General features: G+C 42.7%; 1 protein-coding gene across 1 annotated transcript in view; it reads right to left on the reverse strand.

The window, feature by feature from the left end:
• PCED1A (PC-esterase domain containing 1A) overlaps positions 1-22,281 on the reverse strand; it is a 405,386-nt gene that overhangs the window by 217,077 nt on the left and 166,028 nt on the right. The window lies entirely within an intron of this gene.

Consider the following 22,281-nt stretch of genomic DNA (forward strand, 5'->3'; position numbering starts at 1 on the left):
GGAACCCCCTTCTCCGCTGGTGGCTTCTGGGCTCCGGCTAGGCCTCCTGGGAGAAAGGTGGAATTTAGGTCAGTGGGACAGGAAGGCGTTGAATAAGTTGGAAAGGTTGGAAGAAGAAGGACAAGCTGTGTCGGTTATTTCCTATAAAGATCTACAGTGCATTGGGCCAGACGATCGATCGATCGATCTATCTATCTATCTATCTATCTATCTATCTATCTATCTATCTATCTATCTATCTATCCATCCATCCATCCATCCACCTACCTACCTATCATGCTATCTATATACCTATCTAATTATCGAACAAACAAATAAACAAATCATCTGGCAGGCATCTGTGCAAAAGTCCAAGGCTTCCATTTTGCAAGAATGAAACTCAAGATCTGGATTGAGCTTTGAAAGCTGATGTAGAAAACAAGGTGGATTTTGCTACGTTGCGTGAGCTCTCCAAGGTGCTGAAATCACATTTCTTCCTACCACTACCCCTTGCCTGACTCCAGTCTATACACTAGACCAGTGTTTTTCAACCAGTGTGCCGTGGCACACTGGTGTGCCGTGAGACATGGTCAGGTGTGCCGCGAAGCTCAGAGAGAAAGCAAGCAAGAGAGAGAGAAAGAAAGAAAGAAAGAGAGAGAGAAAGCAAGAGAGAAAGAAAGCAAGAGAGAGAAAGAGCAAGAGAGAGAGAGAGAACAAGAGAGAAAGAAAGCAAGAGAGAAAGAGAACAAGAGAGAAAGAGAACAAGAGAAAGAAAGAGAGAAAGAGAACAAGAGAAAGAAAGAGAGAAAGAGAGAGAGAGAAAGAGAGAGAGAGAACGAGAAAGAGAGAGAGCGAGGGAGAGAGAAAGAGCAAAAAAGAAAGGAAGGAAGGAAGAGAAAGAAAGAGGAATGGAGAGAGAGAGAGAAAGAAAGAGGAAGGAAGGGAGAGAAAGAGGGAGGGACAAAGAAATAGAGCGAAGGGGAGGAAGAGAAGGAGAGAATTTTTTTGTCCAAACTTTTTTTAGGCTCCCCCCGCTCAATGTGCCCCAAGGTTGAAAATCACTGCACTAGACCAAGGATAGGCAAAGTTGGCTCTTCTATGACACGTGGACTTCCACTCCCAGAATTCCTGAGCCAATCATGCTAGCTCAGGAATTCTGGGAGTTGAAGTCCACAAGTCTTAGAAGAGCCAACTTTGCCTACTCGTGCTCTAGACAAAGCAACGTGGAGAATCCTCGACTTGCATCATTTAGTGATGTTTGGTCGGGGCTGAAAAAAGTTTGAGTGATGACCGTTTTCCACACTTCTGACTATTGGAACAACCCCAGGGTCACGTGATCAAAATTCAGACGCTTGGCAACTGACTCATATTTATGATGGGTTGCAGTGTCCCCAAGGGTTACGCAATCCCCTTTTGACAAGCCAACTCCATGGGGAAAATCTGATTCACTTAACAACCGTGTCCATAAATTAACGACTGCAGCAATTCACTTAGTGACTTTGGCAAGGAAAGTTGTTAACGGGAGAGGGCAAAATTCATTTTCTTAGACATTTCTTAGACATTTAACGAATGTCTAAGAGCCCTGGTGACACAGTGGTTAGGATGCTATCCTGCAGGCTAACTCACTGCCTACTCCAGGAGTTTGATCCCGACTGGCTCCAGGTTGACTCAGCCTTCCGTACTTCTGTGGTCGATAAAATGAGGGCCCAGATTGTTGGGGGCCAAGACGCTATACAGAGCTATAAAGACCATGTATATACAGTAAGTCTCTCTCTCTCTCTCTCTCTCTCTCTCTCTGCCTATCTATCTATCTATCTATCTATCTATCTATCTATCTATCTATCTATCTGCCTATCTATCTATCTGTCTGTCTGTCTGTCTGTCTATCTATCTGCCTATCTATCTGCCTATCATCTATCTATCTATCTATCTATCTATCTATCTATCTATCTATCTATCTATCTATCTATCTATTTATCTATCTACAGTATCTATCTATTTATCTATCTATCTATCTATCTATCTATCTATCTATCTATCTATCTATCTATCTATCTACAGTATCTATCTATCTATCTATCATCTATCTATCTATCTATCTATCTATCTATCTATCTATCTATCTATCTATCTATCTATCTATCCAGCTTTCTGTCTATCTCCATCCACCTATCCGTCTATGCCCTCCCTCCCTTCCTTCTGTCCCACTGAATTCATCCTTCCTTCTCTCCCTCCTAATTCCTCCCTCCCTCCATCCCTCTGTCCATTCCTTCCTTCCTTCCTTTTGTCCCACTCGATTCATCTTTCCTTCCTTCCTTCCCCCCTCTCCCTCCCACCTTCCTTTTCCCCCCGAAATAAGACCCTGTTTTACATTTTTTGAACCCTGAAATAAGTGCTTGGCCTGATTGCCATCCACTCAAAAGTCCGATTGGGTCTTTATTTTGGGGAAAAACAGGGTAGCTCTAACTAGGGATAGTGATGAGATGATCAAAGCAGCTTTGCATTATGTAGCAGGAAAGACCTTAATTAGTTTAGGGAAAGGGGGAAAATAGTTAATTCGGGTTTACACCTCCTCTCTCTCTCTCTCTCTCTCTCTCTCTCTCCTTGTGCTATTTACACCCAGAATGCACCAGATCTCATCCAATCAGGGGCTCTGAAGAGCACCCGGTGGTTTGGTTTGCTTCCTGTTTGCCCTCCCTCCTTCTCACTTTTCGGGTTGGGGGCTCGGGAAGATTGCACTGCACACTCGGCAGAGAAAGCCCTGGGGTGGGGAAGGGGGCAGCTTGCTTCCCTCGCCCTCCTGATCCTCAAGGAAGCCGTCGCATAATGTGTGCCATGTGCTCCTCCGCTCTGTCACTGGGAAATGATACCAGGCACAAGGAATGAGGAAGGTTCCCTTGGATGGGTTTTATGTCTGTCTGTCTGTCTGTCTGTCTGTCTGTCTATCTGTCTATTTATCTATCTATGTATCTATCTATGTATCTCTCTATCTCTCTATCTCTCTCTCTATCTCTCTATCTATCTATCTATCTATCTATCTATCTATCTATCTCTATCACCTTTATATCTATCTATATATCTATGTATTAATCTGTATTAGCCATTTGTCCATCTATCTCTTTTTATAATTATGTATGTATGTGGGTGGGTGTATATATATCATACATACATACATATTCTGTGTATCTATTCTACCTACTGTATATATCAAAATCTATATGTTCTACCTATCTTTATTATCTATATCTATCATCTATCAATAACTCTGCCTATTTGTCAGTCTATCTATCTATCTATCTATCTATCTATCTATCTATCTATCTATGTAAATCTATCTATCTACCTACCTACCTACCTACCTACCTACCTACCTACCTACCAGCATTCGTTGGCTGGAGAATTCTGGGAGTTGAAGTCCAAATATCTTCAAGTTGCCAAGGTTGGGAAACACTGCTTTAAACCCTCTTCCATAATAAACTTTGAACGGTCATTAAACAAACGATTGTAACCAGAGGTGGGGATTCAGCCGGTTCCTGCAGGGGAGGGTCTGCCAAGCCCACCCACCCGAAAGCAATCCGGTCCTATATATTGCTATGTTGTTGGATATCACACACATGTACAGACGGGGCTCATGTTTGCGTAAATCGCCACATTTTGTGATACTGCACACATTTGTTTGTTTGCTTGTTTGTTTGTTCATTGATTGATTGATTGATTGATTGATTGATTGATTGGATTTGTATGCCGCCCCTCTCCGTGGACTCGGGGCAGCTAACAACAGTGATAAAAACAGCATGTAACAATCCAATACTAAAACAACTAAAAAACCCTTATTGATAAAACCAAACATACATACAAACATACCATGCATAAATTGCTCACATTTCCGGCTGCTACAGTACGTGAAGCCCACCTCCCAGTAATGGGCAGCCAAATTTTTTACTGCCACACTGTGGGTGTGGATTATTTTGTGGGTGTGGCTTAATGGTCATGTGACTGGGTAGGAGTGGCTGGCCGGCCATGTGACCAGGTGGGAGTGGCTTGAACAATCATCATCGTTCAAGTAAACTGTTAAGTCCTCTTAGACTTACAACATCACCAGTGTTGCTCGCTGGGGTGACAATTTGCTTCGCGTTTCCTGCGCTCTCCTTCCTGGGTTGCCCCCCCCACCTCAGGGTGCATATCTAGGTGAACGGGTGCTGCCAGAAGCATAAATGCTACCAGTGCCGCTTCCACCTACGACATCTGCTTGCACCTCGGGCGGGAGGTGGCCATGTGAAGAGGAGCCGGGCAGGAGAGAGGGAACCTCGTCCGAGGCCAGGAAGGAGGAAAGAGGGAAAAAGCAAGGAGCGCAGATGCAGCAGCGAAAAAAAGGAGAGCCGAACCGAGACCAGTAATCCAGGAATTGACAGCCGCCAATCAGCTGGAGCTGCGCACGCATCTTCATTTCCGCCGGTGGAACTGCATTCCACCCCGTCCTGTCTGTTGCCCACCCCTGCCACCTCCATATTTGTGTTATTTGTACACATTTAAAAAAAAGTTTTTTGAAAAGCAAAATAGGAGCTTTGCTCGCATTCCAGGTGAGCCACAACTTGATGGGCTTCGAAAAGTACTTTTTTCAATAGAGAAGAAGTTTACTTAATTGTGCATATCGTAACGACGGCTAGAATTAAACAAAATTGGAAATTGAATACGTACCAACAGAAAGAGAAATAATAAGGAAGATTATGGATTGTGCTGAAATGAATAGACTTTAAGACTTAAAGATAAAGAAAATTCAGAATATTATAGAATCTGGGGGGAAATTTATGAATGGATGGAAGTTTAAACTATATAAAGTACAGTAGTACCTCTACTTAAGAACGCATCTACTTAAGAACCTTTCTAGATAAGAACCGGGTGTTCAGGATTTTTTTGCCTCTACTTATGAACCATTTTCTACTTAAGAACCCGAGCCTGGAAAAAATTCCCAGGAAATTTGAGAGTGGCAAGAAGGCCCGGCCAGTTTCCTGCCATTCCCCCATTAATCCCAGCCATCTCGGGCTTTTCTGGGCTGCCAGAGGAGCCTTTCGATGGCGCTTAAGGAGGCTTTGGCAGCCCAGAGCAAACGGAGCGTTTTCCTTTCTCTGGGCGCTTGGAGAGGGAATAAACCTCTGCCAGCGCCCAGAGAAAAGAAACGCTCCCTTCTCTCTGGGCAGCAACCATCCTCCTCCTCTTCTTCCTCCTCCTCTTCTTCCTCCTTCTCCCACCCAAATTCCGAGCTTTTATTTCTTTCCTACTAATAGGTTTGCATGCATTATTTGCTTTTACATTGATTCCTATGGGAAAAATTGCTTCTACTTACAAACTTTTCTACTTAAGAACCTGGTCATCGAACGAATGAAGTTCTTAAGTAGAGGGACCACTGTATATGAATAATTTTTTTTTCAAAGAAAAAAGGTAAAATTTTGAAAAATAGTGGGTGGACACCCAGATGAAAAAAAGAAAGAAATGGTGGCAGCAATAGTTGCTAATGTAATACAAATCTCAGATAGGTCATGTTTTTACATTATTTACATGGGAAAATTATTTTCATTCGGGAATCAGCTAAATCTTGGAGTTAGCCGCTCCGTGTCTTCGGAGAGGGGCGGCATACAAGTCTAATAAATTACTACTACTACTACTACTACTACTATTATTATTATTATTATTATTATTATTAACCACTTTCATGGGTGGCGCAGCAGGTAGAGTGCTGTACTGCAGGCCACTGAAGCTGACTGTAGATCTGCAAGTCAGCGGTTCAGATCTCATCACTGGCTCAAGGTTGACTCAGCCTTCCATCCTTCTGAGGTGGGCCAAATGAGGACCCGGATTGTGGGGGCAATAGGCTGGCTCTGTTAAAAAGTGCTATTGCTAACATGTTGTAAGCCGCCCTGAGTCTAAGGAGAAGGGCGGCATATAAATCAAATAAGTAAGTAAGTAGGTAGGTAAGTAAGTAAGTAAGTAAGTAAGTAAGTAAGTAAGTAAGTAAGTAAGTAAGTAAGTAAGTAAGTAAATAAATAATTGTTGTTGTTGTTGTTATTATTATTATTATTACTATTATTATTTTCTCTTTCCCTTTCTCCGTAAATAATGATGAATATGGGATATTAGATATTGAGGATATATTTGGGGGTTTTGCCTCTTTTTCTTCCTTTGTTTCTGTTTTCAAAGTTTAGTATTACTTATAATGTTGGAGAGATGGAGTTATGGGAGGGGAGGAGAAAGGTAGAAAGTTAAGAAACTCCTTAAAGCAAATTAATGATATGGAAATTTGGCCAATGTATCTAGTTGAATATTGGTATTGTGTTTTGTTATTTACATATGTTTTATCTTAAGGTGCAGAAAAAATTTAAAATAAAAATTATACCCCAAAAGGGCTTTTTCGGATGCCACCAACATTGTTTGGTGCCCATCTCTGCAGGCTTCTGGGTTTGGGTTGGTGAACCTCTCCTGTTGAAGAAGTCCATCCTTAGAGTTTTAACTCCTGAACCAACCATGAAATATCCCCTCCCCATATTTGTGGAGCTCTCAAATGTGGCGATGGAAAGACAAAGGATGGCTTTAGGATGGGTCGGTCGCGAAGAAACTCACCAGATGTGACCAGGCGTGGCTTTTCAAAGGAGGGTGGAGCTGGCCCTTCCTTGACAACTGACCAACTGACCTGGGCTATGGTTTTTCTTTTCAGGAAAAATTCTAGAATATGCTGTTGAGTTCCTATAGCAACGGGGCCTGGAGCCGTCAACCTGACACATTCTGGCCAACGCTCTCAGCAGCTTCTAGACCGAGAGGTCTTCAAACCTGGCAATTTTAAGACTCGTGGACTGGCTGGAGGATTCTGGGAGTTGAAGTCCACGAGTCTTAAAGTTGTCAAGTTTGCCAAGTTTGAAACATTGCCAAGTTTGAAGATCAGACGTCTAGACATCCAGAGTGGAGTTCATGACTTGGGGTCAGAAACCAAGAAGGAGACAGGGTCGAATCGAGACGAGGAGATATAGACAACCTGTTGCTGCTGAAGATTGACAACTTGGAAGGCTTCATCCTTTCCTTGGAAGGAAGACCCGAAAGGACTGAAGAACTTCTTGAGAGGGTGAATCGGTTGGGACAGGCAGAGATTGCTACTCAAGGATGCAAAAAAACAAAGTTGTAAGGGACCTTGGAGGTCTTCTAGTCCAACCCCCCCAACCTTAGACTAGACCATTCTGGACAGAAGGTTGTCCAATCTCTTCTTTAAAAGCCTCCAGTGACGGAACACCTACAACTTCTGGAGGCAAGTCGTTCCACAGTTTATTAATCTCAGTTTATTAATCTTCTAGTCCAGTGTTTCCCAACCTTGGCAACTTGAAGATATCTGGACTTCAGTTCCCAGAATTCCCCAGCTGGCTGGGGAATTCTGGCTGGGGAATTCTGGGAGTCGAAGTCCAAATATCTTCAAGTTGCCAAGGTTGGGAAACATTGTTACATAGAAACATAGAAACATAGAAGACTGACGGCAGAAAAAGACCTCATGGTCCATCTAGTCTGCTCTTATACTATTTCCTGTATTTTATCTTACAATGAATATATGTTTATCCCAGGCATGTTTAAATTCACTTACTGTGGATTTATCTACCACGTCTGCTGGAAGTTTGTTCCAAGGATCTACTACTCTTTCAATAAAATAATATTTTCTCATGTTGCTTTTTGATCTTTCCCCCAACTAACTTCAGATTGTGTCCCCTTGTTCTTGTGTTCACTTTCCTATTAAAAACACTTCCCTCCTGGACCTTATTTAACCCTTTAACATATTTAAATGTTTCGATCATGTCCCCCCTTTTCCTTCTGTCCTCCAGACTCTACAGATTGAGTTCATGAAGTCTTTCCTGATACGTTTTATGCTTAAGACCTTCCACCGTTCTTGTAGCCCGTCTTTGGACCCGTTCAATTTTGTCCATATCTTTTTGTAGGTGAGGTCTCCAGAACTGAACACAGTACTCCAAATGGGGTCTCACCAGCGCTCTATATAAGGGGATCACAATCTCCCTCTTCCTGCTTGTTATACCTCTAGCTATGCAGCCAAGCATCCTACTTGCTTTCCCTACCGCCCGACCACACTGCTCACCCATTTTGAGACTGTCAGAAATCACGACCCCTCAATCCTTCTCTTCTGAAGTCATCTCAATTCCACCTTCTGCGTCAGGCGCTCCTCTTCTGCAATTCTTTGGCAATTATGCAGAAGAGTCCGCTTTACAAACAGCCTTGAGTAAACACCGTTATTTTCTTCGCCCTGTCTGCATTTGAACAACTTTTAAAGTTGTTTATGAACGAGAGAAATGGGAGTTATGACTAAAAAGAAAACAGAGAGACCCATGTCTGAGCTTCGCTGAGTAACGGGGACCCTGTACAATTCTCGTTGTGCGCTGAGACCGAAAGGCAGTGACACAATTTTGACAAAAACCATTGCAATTGCACTAGAAGAACCCCAGTGGGGAAAGTACCATATTTTGGGGTGTATAAGACGCACCTTTTTCCTCCCTAAAAGAGGCTGATAAGTTGGGTGCGTCTTACTCTGAATGTAGCTTTCCCCCCCGGTCCTAACTAGCCGCTAATGATCATCCCAGCTCTTATCTTAATAATCATTAATAATAATAATAATAATAATAATAATAATAATAATAATAAATAATCGATCACATACTCAGCTGCTGCAAAAAGATCGCACAGACTGACTACAAGCATAGACATGATGCTGTGGCACAGATGATCCACTGGAACTTGTGCCGGAACTACCATTTACCAGTGGCAAAGAACTGGTGGGATCATAAGCCCGAAAAAGTGGTCGAAAATGAGCAAGCAAAACTACTGTGGGACTTCCAACTTCAGACTGACCGAATTCTGAAGCATAACACACCAGACATTGTGATTGTGGAGAAAAAGAAAGTATGGATCATTGACATCGCAATCCCAGGGGACAGCAGAATTGAGGAGAAGCATCTAGAGAAATTAGTGAAATACGAAGATCTAAAAATCGAGCTGCAATGACTCTGGCATAAGCCCGTGAAAGGGGTCCCAGTGGTACTTGGCATGCTGGGCGCAGGGCCAAAGGATCTCAGTGGACATTTGAAAACCATTGGAATTGACAAAATCTCCACCTGTCAATTGCAAAAGGCCGCTTTACTGGGATCGGCAAACATAATTCGCCACTACATCACGCACTCCTAGATGCTTGGGAAGCGCCCGACTGGGGATGAAATACGAAATCCAGCATAGTGATCTCGTTTGCTGTGTTGTATTGACATAATAATAATAATAATAATAATAATAATAATAATAATAACAACAACAATAATAACAACAATAACAACAACAATAATAATAATAATAATTTATTAGACTTGTATGCCGTCCCTCGCCGGAGACTTGGGGCAGCTCACAACAACAATAAAAACAATATAATTACAAATCTAATAATTAAAACTATGGCTAAAACTATGGCTAATTGCATTGGCAGTTCTGTGTTATCAAAAACTTCACAAGAAAAGGATTTAGGGGTAGTGATTTCTGACAGTCTCAAAGTGGGTGAGCAGTGTGGTCGGGCGGTAGGGAAAGCAAGTAGGATGCTTGGCTGCATAGCTAGAGGTATAACAAGCAGGAAGAGGGAGATTGTGATCCCCTTATATAGAGCGCCGGTGAGACCACATTTGGAATAATACTGTGTTCAGTTCTGGAGACCTCACCTACAAAAAGATGTTGACAAAATTGAACGGGTCCAAAGACGGGCTACAAGAATGGTGGAAGGTCTTAAGCATAAAACGTATCAGGAAAGATTTCATGAACTCAATCTGTAGAGTCTGGAGGACAGAAGGAAAAGGGGGGACATGATCGAAACATTTCAATAGGTTAAAGGGTTAAATAAGGTACAGGAGGGAAGTGTTTTTAATAGGAAAGTGAACACAAGAACAAGGGGACACAATCTGAAGTTAGTTGGGGGAAAGATCAAAAGCAACATGAGAAAATATGATTTTACTGAAAGAGTAGTAGATCCTTGGAACAAACTTCCAGCAGACGTGGTTGATAAATCCACAGTGACTGAATTTAAACATGCCTGGGATAAACATAGATCCATCCTAAGATAGAATACAGAAATTAGTATAAGGACAGACTAGATGGACCATGAGGTCTTTTTCTGCCGTCAGACTTCTATGTTTCTATGTTTCTAAACCCATTACCTTAAAAAATAAGCAATAACACACAATCAATAATATTATTGAATGAGGATGATCTGTGTGCTATTAATTTGTGCGTTTGCCTGGAAATGGATTTGTCATCCTGGACAAAATGGCACATGCCGTCTTTCCACTTTCAGTGAAAGAGGAAAAATAAAATTCCATGCAACGTGCTTTTACAAACACGCCAATCATTGTTTTTTTTGGATCTTTTGCAAGCTTAGGCAAAGGTTTTTGCAAGGAGCTGGGATTCCCGTTCCTCCGCTCCCCAGTACAGAGCATCCCACCCCCAACCCCTCCCTCACCCCTCATTATACCACGGATCTCTCTTTTATTTTCATGCCGAGCCCACACAAGGAAAGGGCAACCTGTTCGGAGCTGCCGAGCGGCTGATTTTATAACCGCCAAATCACTGAGTCCCTCTCTGATATCCTTTCCCCTCCCCGGGTTCTCCAGCGATGCCGTCACATGGCAAGATTTAAAATAGTCTCTTGCCAACACGCTGCCACGAGCAAAGAGGGATTGCATAACGGGCAAATTATATATATATAATTTAAAATTCAGCAAAAACATGTGACACACACATATATACAGTGGCACCTCTACTTAAGAATGCCTCTACTTTCAAAAAAGGCTTAAAATCAACTTATTACTTTAAATGAAAAGAAGAAATGTGTTTACATTTTTATATTAAATCTTCATACATAGACTAATTCATAACTCTTAAATCATATCTCTGCTAATACAATTCTCTTATGAATGTATTCTTTTTTTGTATTGAAATTTTACTTCTAGAATAAGTGGGGAAGATACAACCCCATTTTTATGTTAAATGTATGTTCGTCAGTTTTGTCTATTTTAAGAAAATTAACAAAATTTATTGGAAAAAAAAAGAATGCCTCTACTTAAGAACTTTTCTAGATAAGAACTGGGTGTTCAAGATTTTTTTTTGCCTCTTCTCAAGAACCATTTTCTACTTAAGAACCCCAGCCCGGAAAAATTTCCCAGGAAATTTGAGAGTGGCACGAAGGCCCGGCCAGTTTCCTGCTATTCCCCCTTTTATCCCGGCCATCTCGGGCTTTTCTGGGCTGCCAGAGGAGCCTTTCGGTGGTACTTTAAGAGGCTTTGGCAATCCAGAGCGAACACAGCATTTTCCTTTCTCTGGGCTCTTAGAGAGGGAATAAATCACTTCGCTGTGGTGACTCCCTCGCGCTGCCTCCCATACACCCACCGCGAGGTTGCCTCCTGGAGCGTCTGGGCGCGGAAAAGCAAAAGGGGGCGCTATGCCCAGGCTGGATCAACTCGGCTTCAGCCAAACCAAGGAGTCACCACAGTGAAGGAAAGGTGCTGGCTGGAAAGTGAGCGAGCAAGAGGAGAGCCCTTCAGCATGGGAAGGGAGAGGAAGCACATAGCAGCTGCAGCCACTGCCTTTCGGTCAAAGGAATGGGAGGTTCCCCCCTCTTGCCCACCTTGGTTTCTCTCTCTGGCACAGTGGATGGGAGGCAGCCTTGCACCCAAATTCCAAGCTTTTATTCCTTTCCTAAAGGGTTTACACGCATTATTTGCTTTTCCATTGATTCCTATGGGAAAAATGGCTTCTACTTACAAACTTTTCTACTTAAGAACCCGATCATGGAACGAATAAAGTTCTTAAGTAGAAGTATATTGTATATTGTTTTTATTATTGCCCGGAGTTTGTCAGAAGTTGGGCGGCCTATAAATTTAATAAAACCTAAACTTAGACCGTTTCTAACCAGGAATCGAAGGTGGTTTATCTCGGTGCTTTAAATAAAAGAGGCTAACCTTAAACAACATTATGTCACAGCTACTCTTAGGGTAGAGTTTTGTTTTTTCTATCTCCCAATATATATATTTTTTCCAGATTCTCCAGATTTGTTTTCCTGGCGATCCACCAAGGCAAAATTTGATTATGGCCATCTTACTCATGCAATTAATTTCTACCTCTCGTCTGTTCGGCTCCTGTTGATAAAACGGGTTGTTTTTCCCTCGCTTCTCAAAAAAATAACATTAAAATAAAAAATCTGCCGATGGTTTTCCCAAAGAAGAACTGAAATCTAACATTCTCAAAAGGTTACAGGAAAAGTTCAGTTTATTCTGTTTTATTATTTATCTATCTATCTGTCTATCTGTCTATCTGTCTATCTATCTATCTATCTATCTATCTATCTATCTATCTATCTATCTATCTATCTATTTTGTCCAATACACAATGAGGGTTTTAGTGGGTATATATACACATAGAAAAATATATGATGAAGATTCTAGAGGAGATACTCATAGTAAAATATATCTAAGAAAGAATAGAAAAGAAGGTATAGTAATAGAACATATCAATGAAAGAATAGAAGAAGAGATATAGGAATAGAAGAAAGATATAGGAGATATAGGAGAGCAATAGGACAGGGGACGAAAGGCACTCTAATGCACTTGTACTCGCCCCTTACTTACCTCTTAGGAATGACCGCTTAGGAATCTGGATAGGTCAACTGTAGATAATCTAAGGGTAAAGTGTTGGGGGTTTGGGGATGACACTATGGAGTCCGGTAATGAGTTCCACGCTTCGACAACTCGGTTACTGAAGTCATATTTTTTACAGTCAAGTTTGGAGTGCTTAATATTAAGTTTAAATCTGTTGTGTGCTCTTGTGTTGTTGCGGTTGAAGCTGAAGTAGTCGTCGACAGGCAGTACGTTGCAGCATATGATCTTGTGGGCAATACTTAGATCTTGTTTAAGGCGTCTTAGTTCTAAGCTTTCTAGGCCCAGGATTGGAAGTCTAGTCTCATAGGGTATTCTGTTTCGAGTGGAGGAGTGAAGGACTCTTCTGGTGAAGTATCTTTGGACATTTTCAAGGGTGTTAATGTTAAAGGGTGAGATGCGATATGGGTTCCAAACAGATGAGCTGTATTCGAGGATGGGTCTGGCAAAAGTTTTGTAAGCTCTGGTAAGCAGTGTGAGATTGCCAGAGCAGAAGCTACGTAGGATTAGGTTTACAACTCTTGAAGCCTTCTTGGCTATGTTGTTGCAGTGGGCTTTGGCACTTAGATCTTTTGTTATTAGTATACCAAGGTCTTTAACTGAGTGGGGATTATCTGTGATAATTTGATTATTCAGTTCGTATTTGGAGTTCAGATTCTTATTCCCAATGTGTAGGACAGAGCATTTGCTAGTTGAGATTTGGAGTTGCCATGTGTTAGACCACGCAGAAACAAGACTCTTTTTTGGGTGGGAGGGGGAAAAATGTCGTTGGAGCGCTAAGTAAAAGACTCTGCATTTCCTCCATCGGTTGAGGAGAGGACCTCTTTTTCTGTTTGTCCTGATCGCTTTTTACACAGGCATGACTGAGAACAAACTGTTCTCTACATGGGGCTACCTTTGAAGAGTGTTCGGAAACTTCAGATCGTGCAGAATGCGGCCGCGAGAGCAATCATGGGCTTTCCTAGATATGCCAATGTCTCGTCAACACTCCGCGGTGTCCACTGGCTGCTGATCAGTTTCCGGTCACAATTCAAAGTGTTGGTAATGACCTATAAAGCCCTACATGGCATCGGACCAGAATACCTTTGGGACCACCTTCTGCCGCACGAGTGACCAATTAGGTCCCACTCTAACTTGCTCTGAGTAACTTTCTTTCCAGCCCTAACAGATGCTAACAATGTTCCCAGCTCTTACTGGCTTGCAAGCTCTTTCATTGTTACCCTGTCTTTGATTTTTTTTTCATTCTCTATTTGCTCCAAATGTTTCTTTCCAGCCTTAACCAGGTGCTATTAATGTTCCCAGCTCTTACCAGCTTGCAAGCTCTTTCAATATTACTCTCTGCAAAGAATGTATTCCAAACCCTGTCTTCATAGGGGTTTTTTCATCACTTTATTTGCTCAAGATATTTCTTTCTAGCCCTTGCCAGGTGCTATTAATGTACCCAAGCTCTTTCATTGTTTACTCTCTGTGAAGAATGTTTTCCAAGCCCTAAGTCTTTGTAGGTTTTTTCCCCATTGGTCTAACTTGCTCCAAATGTTTCTTTCCAGCCCTAACCAGGTACTAATGATGTTCCCAGCTCTTACCTGCTTGCAAGCTCTTTCAATATTACTCTCTGCAAAGAAGAACGTTTGCCAAGTCCTAAGTCTTTGCAGGGTTTTTTTCCATTGCTCTAATTGCTCAGACTGTTTCTTTCCAGGTGCTAACGATGTTCCCAGCTCTTACGAGCTTGCAAGCTCTTTCACTATTACTCTCTCAGAATAATTTTTTTTAAAGACCTTAACCAGGGGATAAAATAATGTACTAAAGCTGACCAGACTAAGGATGCTAGCCAGATGAATACCTGGTAAGCAGATTCTTTTCCCTATTTACCTCCCCAAAACTAAGGTGCGTCTTATACTCCGGAAAATACAGTACCTTGTGTTTTCACTCCATTATATTTTGTAGGGTTCCCTTACTGGCTATGGGGCCACAGTTTGTAGGCGCCTGGTATAACTAAGTATCATGTAAATCTGCCTTCCAGACAGTCCTGGTTTCAGGCCCTTCTATTTTTACAACATCATGTTTTATTTTGGAAGTGAGTTGTTATTGCCTGCTTCCGAGAGCTGAGAGAGATGGGCTGGCCCAAATCTCTCAGCTGATTTTGTACATAAAACAACACCAGAACTCTGAAATCTCCCATTATTTAGGCTGTTGCTAATCACACCACCTCCTTTCTTTGTTGTTGCTTTACAGAGATTGTTATGTTTGTTCTTTTAAATTGGTGTTATGTTTGCAAGCTGTATAATAAAGGTGATAGCTGATTGGAGCAGGGCGACCAATAAGCAGCCTGCTAGCACAACCAACGGGAAGCCTGGGCATGACCAATGAGGAGCCTCCGGGCTCAGCCAATGGGAAGCTCCAGCGCGAAGTCTTGAAACACTGTCATCCAATCCCTGTGCTAGTAACAATGTATATAAGGGGCGGTTTATGCCGCTTGTTTCACAACTTACTTATACACTTAAGCTGGTCACTTCAACTGTTCCTGAATGCCAATAAAGAGCTGTTAGCCTTTCCCGAGCCTCCAGCCTCTGATTTAACAGTGGCGACGAGGGGTTTCGAACCTCCGCATCCCAGAAATGGCTTCAGCAATGCCGCACGCATTGCCATTCTTCAACCCAGACGAAGAGACATGGACAACTTACATGTCCAAATTCCGCATCTTCCTCCAGGCAAGCAACCTGAACGACGCATCAGATGACAGAAAAAGAGCCATATTCTTACGCTACTGTGGTCCGGCTTGGTGTCACATCATGAACAGCAAACCAAGACCTTTGGAGTGTCGGTGAAGATTCTCAATCATCCAGGTCATGGTTGTCCCAAAGGTGCTTTTCCAAAAGGCAACCGGACTTCATTTTGTACTCTGAAAACTTTTCACTTCTCATTCGAGAAGTTTTTCAGAACAGAACCAAAGAAACTTCTTGTATGAGAAGCAAAATGATTTCAAGGGGAAACACCCCCCCCCCCTCAAAAAAGTCCAGTTGCCATTTGTAACAAGAACCTTTGGGAGGGAGAAGAATTTCTGGAATAAATTGCTTGAGTATTGTGATCCCTAGAGCCCAGATTCAGTTTCCTGGTTTCTTATCATTTTGTGTCCCTTTGCCAGGGGCATCCTGGGAGGGTCAAGAGGTCAGGATGGTAGCCATGACTGCACAATTAAAATTCTATCTCATTTATGGATACCACAGAAGGATATTGTGAAAAGAATGGGCCTTTGATCCGGTGCATATGGTCACCATATTACTTTTTTGGCCTTTCCTTTACGTTACTCCCCCACTGCTGACCAATTGTCTTGACTGATTGACCGATTAATTACATTCTGTTTGATTTTCAGCTATTGGCTTATAACTGACGCAACTAACCGCACTACAGCCGTGTGTGTCTTCTTGTTGTCCCCTTGTTCGCAAGCACCAAATTGTTGGATAAATGCGGAATGTTCACTGCAGAAACGCTTCATTTGTGAGAGGAAGCTAGATAAGAAGTGGGAGATATAAAACGCAGCCCCTTTCATCAAGCTGCAGCCGAGTTGGTGCAACAGGCGTAGGCCCTTTGATATCCAACAGAATTACGGAAACGTATGATTGGAAAACTTCAGCTTTCTCCTTCCGTGTTCATTACCAGCTCTTCAATAGACCTCTCTGAGCTGAAGAAAACGACTTTCTTGTCCAATGCATAGACGTTACACGTCTACCAAAACGAAAAGTGCATGAATGGCTTGGCCATATCCTCCTCCTCCTCCTCCTCCAAAATTAAATAAATTAATTTTGTATATTGCCTTTTGCTTCCTTGCTTGATCTTTTTAAAGGCCCTGCTTGTTTTTCACACTCCAGCAATTTATACTGCGGAGTCTGCGGAGAGGGGTGGCATACAAATATAAATAATAATAATAATAATAATAATAATAATAATAATAATAATAATAATAATAATAACATTGCAAACTGAAGACAATTATTAATTTTGTCATATTTGTCCCCAGACCATCATTCTGCTAAATTCATAATCCCCACAAAACTGTCTTATACCTGAGGATATTGACTCAGGTAGTAGAACTGTATTATTGTCCTTCTGGTTAGTCTACTGTATGTAACTATGTTGGGTGTTGTAATAGAGAAGCTAACAGTTTGGCAGTTCTGTGGGAATTATGAATTTAAAACTGTACCTTTAAGAGTCAATTGCTGGTTGGCCATAACAAGGAGCCAACAATGTTCCTCTTGGGGGAGTTTATACTAGAGATATTTGTACAGTGGTACCTCGTGATACGAACCCCTCATGATACGAACCCCTCGTGATGCGAACCCCTCGTGATACGAACCCCTCGTGATACGAACCCCTCATGATACGAACCCCTCGTGATAAGAACCCCTCATGATACGAACCCCTCGTGATAAGAACCCCTCGTGATATGAACCCCTCGTGATACGAACCCCTCGTGATACGAATCCCTCATGATACGAACCCCTCGTGATACGAACCCCTCGTGATACGAACCCCTCGTGATAAGAACCCCTCGTGATACGAACCCCTTGTGATACGAACCCCTTGTGATACGAACCCCTCGTGGTACGAACCCCTCGTGATACGAACCCCTCGTGATACGAACCCCTCGTGATACGAACCCCTTGTGATACGAACCCCTCGTGATACGAACCCCTCGTGATACGAACCCCTCGTGATAAGAACCCCTCGTGATACAAACCCCTCGTGATAAGAACCCCTCGTGATACGAACCCCTCGTGATACGAACCCCTCGTGATACGAACCCCTCGTGATACGAACCCCTCGTGATAAGAACCCCTCGTGATACAAACCCCTCGTGATACAAACCCCTCGTGATAAGAACCCCTCGTGATACGAACCCCTCGTGATAAGAACCCCTCGTGATACGAACCCCTCATGATACGAACCCGGGATTCGGAATTTTTTTGCCTCGGGTTCCGGAGGCCGCCGAGAAGCCCCCCGGCTGTTTTAAAAGGTGACAGCCGGGCGGTGGCGCCCAGCGGAGTGCCATTTTGCAATTTTTTATTTTCTTTTTGCACGCATTAATCGCTTTTACATTGTTTCCTATGGGAAACAATGTTTCATCTTACGAACTTTTCGCCTTACGAACCTACTTCCAGAACCAATTAGGTTCGTATGACGAGGTATTACTGTATTTGCTGTGTGTATATTTTGCTGTGTGCTTTAATCTGGTTTGTAAACCATTATTAGGATTATATGTATATGATATTTGGACTATGTAACTAATACTGATTATTTGCCTATTTGTATATAATAATATTGTTCTATTTTGTACCAAGTCTGATTCACTGACTGACTAACCCACATTGCTACATTAGTTAAAGTTTGTTGAAGATTTCTTACCCAGACATTCTAACAATGCTTATGGGCCCAGGAGTTTATTGAATGTGTGGGGAAGTTGTTCAGTCTATTTGTTTTCCAGTGAGTATTTGTGTAACAGAATAGAATAGAATAGAATAGAATTTTATTGGCCAAGTGTGATGGGACACACAAGGAATTTGTCTTGGTGCAGATGCTCTCAACATACATAAAAGAAAAAGAGACATTTGCAAAGAATCATGTGGTACAACACTTAATGATTGTCATAGGGGTCAAATAAGCAATGAAGAAACAATCAATATTAATAAAAGTCTTAGGATACAAGCTGCAAGTTACAGTCACACAGTGCTAAGAGGGAGGAAAAGGATGATAGGAAGGATGAGAAAAAACTAGTAGAAATAGAAGTGCAGATTTAGTAAAAAGTCTGACAGTGTTGAGGGAATTATTTGTTTAGCAGAGCGATGGCATTTGGGGAAAAACTGTCCTGGTGCCTAGTTGTCTTGGTGTGCAGTGCTCTGTAGTGACGTTTTGAGGGTAGGAGTTGAAACAGTTTGTGTCCAGGATGCGAGGGGTCAGTCAATATTTTCCCCATCCTCTTTTTGACTCGTGTAGTATACAGGTCCTCAATGGAAGGCAGGTTGGCAGCCATTGTTTTTTCTGCAGTTCTGATTCTCCTCTGAAGTCTGTGTCCGTCTTGTTGGGTTGCAAGTGGATGTGCAAGCAAAACACAAGCAGAGGACAGACTAGTTTCAGTTTCAATTCTTTAGCAGAGCAGACAAGCAAGTCCAGACCTGTTTTGTTCAGGAGCTGAGCACAGAGCTAAGCCATGCGCAGACTCCTTCCTTAAGTTTCTGTTTCCACATAATTCCCATTGGCTGACCCTGTTACCATGTCTCTGCCAGCCATGAATATTCTAGCAGAAATGAGTCGAGAAGCTACAAATGAGTTAGGGTGGAGTCAAACTGGTTGAGCTACTGGTATCTCTGGGCCACTCTGGGCCGCTACTGGTGGCTGCTGGGCTGGCTGATTATTGGTTGACTAAGCCATTGTGATGTCACGTGATACAATAAGTGAGCTCCCCTTGGTCACTGCACTGGACAAGTGGCAGTTTGATTTCAATCTTCAGGTAGCAACAAGGATGTCCTCTGTGTCCTCTCCTTCCTTCATTCTTGAACCCGTAAGCACATCTAAAAGTTGCCTTATTGACTGGGCGTCTGGGTACATGCAGGTGTGGTGTAGGCTGACGAGAGAACTTGCAAGACAGGTGGAGAGATCGCAGACCAATTGTGAAATGGATTCAGATGTGGGTTATTAATGCTCACAGCATTTGAAAATCCTTCCGCTGATTTCTACGAAGGTCTCAGGGCTCAATTTCCTTGTAGTGGTCTGAGGATCGTAAACATTTTCTCCCATTTGGACCAAGGAGAAGACGGAGGTCCCAGCAGCCAGGGTCTCTTTCACATGCCAAATAATGGGAGGGAAAGTTACGGTTTTGCCGGGAAGGCTCTACGGTCAATAACCAGCCAGAGCAAACTAGTCCGAGGATCACTACAAGGCAGTTAAGATACTTTGCACACCGAGGACCAGACTTGGGTTCCTGCTGGTTCAGACCGATTCTCTAGAACTGGTAGCGGGAATTTCCTCCCACTCACTGAACTGGCAGTGATGGACGGTTGGACATGTCCCCGAACTGATCCTCCGGCTTCAAATCCTCCCAATTGAGCCAAATTTATGCAAAAATAGCTGTCAGCGGATGTGCCAAGCCTCCTAGAGTGCAGACCAGTTTAACCTGGGAGCAATGGGGGTGCGTACGTGAGCATGGTGTGTGCGCACCCATGCAAAACACACACTTCCGGCATGACTCCAAACCGGTAACCACCCCTGCTGAGGACCTAGGGGCATATGGGTTGCGTGGTCCATGCAGAGCTCTAAATTCTTCAGTTCTGGGTTTTTAATGACATGAAAGATAAAATTGCAGGGGAAGAACTGTATTGTGTTTTGGGGTATACTTGTATTTTTAAAAATTAACCTGTCTCCTGTTCTAAAAACTCCAATACAGGATGAATAATCGTTTGGACTAAGAAGATAAGATGGCGCCCAAAGCACCTCCACGTAGGTTACTTACGCTCTTCTTATTTCCTACCACTTTCTACAAAGCGTTGCAGATGCAGTATTACCTCTAGATACGAGCTGCTCCACATGCGAGTATTCCAAGTTACGCGCCGAGACGCGATCAAAATTTCTGTTCGACACCCGAGCTCAAATTCGAGATACTAGCCGAGCGTCCACTAGGTGGCGCAAGAATTCCATGTTTCCAGTTATCTCGGTGCGAAAAGCAAAGTCTAAAGGCATTCGTTCGAGATGCGAATTGATCGACATACGAGCTTGGCTCTGGCACGAATTAAACTCGTATGTCGAGGTACCACTGTATTGCCTCCTGTTCCCTAACATCTCCATTGGGGTTTAAGTCCTGGGAATGTGTTCGCCCAGACTAGAGGTAGGCCAAGCTGGCTCTTCTATGACTTGTGGACTTCAACTCCTAGAATTCCGGAGCCAATCATGCTAGCTCAGGAATTCTGGGAGTTGAAGTCCGCATGTCGTAGAAGAGCCAATTTGGCCTACCCCTGGTCCAAACAAATCAATTCCATAACAAGATTGTTTCAGGATAGCCTTTTATGGATGTTGATGATGAGGGTGGTCAGCTTTGCCTGGTGTTGATTAATGTTGTGGTTCTATCTGCTGCCTTTGTGAGCCATCCAGAGCTTCTTGGTCATATTACTGGATGCTTATTTCTGAAAAGCAACTCTACCTGCATTGCAAATGAAACTTCTTTCTTCTTTCTCCTCCTCCTTCCATGTAAATAAATGGGATGGAAAGAGAAAAGGAAAGATCTAGGAAGAGGGAGGGGGCATTTACAGATAGAGATGAAGGAGCTCCAATGAATTGGGCCACAAGTAAATATAGGTGAGTCCAGTCCAACGGAGACCTCTTTTAAGGAGCACCTTCCTTTGACCTTCTGCAGTCACCTAGAGCAACTCCCCCCTCCCTCCAACCTGGCTTTGGTTAAACATGATTTCCAAATGTCATGTCTTCCCTTCCAAGGCTTCCAATGTGAACGATGGCAAAAGTAGAGTTCTCACTTCCCGGAATCTGACTTCATGGGCTTAGAAAGCTGCTCAACATTTCTGCCTCTGTTGAAGGATGCAACACTGTTCAATGGCCAATGAGACCACCGTCCAGGAAAGCGTGGTGGTCAGGGGGAAAGGAAGGGGCAGCCTCACAAGGGATTAAATGACCCGTTTGTCTTTTTTTCAGCACCAAAGAATATTTTCGAGCGATTTGGTGACTACCTGGATTCAGACAGAGGCAAAAATATAACTAAAATACTGGTCACCATTTTCTTCCTCCTTGCTGTGTTGATGTACTATTTGTGTAAGTTGTCTTCTTACAAGAGATTGGGAAAGGCTTTGTTTGAAGGTCCTATTGAATTGGCTTCAGTAGGAGCACTAAGTTTTCTCCCCATTCCCCAAAGACCCCTTGTTCCAATGGCTCCGAGTCTATGGAGAGGGGCGGCATACAAATCTAATAAATTATTATTATTATTATGTATAAACTGAGAACAAACCACACTTCTTACTAGCGCCGAGGATGTTACCTACTTAAGTCATGAAATATCTTCAAGGAAACAACCTAATTGGCTCTGTTTTGCCAGTTTAGGGGGGGAAAAGTTTTGGTAATATTTAATAACTTCTTTTTATTAACTTCTTCTCAACTGCTTTGTGTTATATCTCACAAAGCAGCCGAACGTATTATTTGTAAGTAACTTTTATTAGCTAAAACAACAGGGCACAACACAAAGCCCCAACAGCAATAAACATTCTGGCAACGGAGAAGAGGGGTGCTCAGTTGCATAAATTTCATAATTTCATAAATTTCCCTTTATGCACACCAATCAAGATGGGCCCGGCAGTTTCCGGGACGCAACACCTTGTAGATTAACTTCCCTAACCCAGTGATGAGTTAAGTAAATAAGCAAATAAGTAAAGGTGGCAGCCACAGTTCCCTCTAAGCTGAGCAGTGAGCAATCGCTCACTTAAAAATCATCATCAACTCAGAGTTTTCCAAACCTGCCCAGAAGCCGAGAGGGAAAGAGTGAGAGGGAAGGAGAGAGAGAGGAAGAGAGGAAGAGAGAGAAACAGGTAGA

Source organism: Erythrolamprus reginae, chromosome 7 (genome assembly GCF_031021105.1).
Source record: "Erythrolamprus reginae isolate rEryReg1 chromosome 7, rEryReg1.hap1, whole genome shotgun sequence".
Lineage (NCBI taxonomy): Eukaryota > Metazoa > Chordata > Lepidosauria > Squamata > Dipsadidae > Erythrolamprus > Erythrolamprus reginae.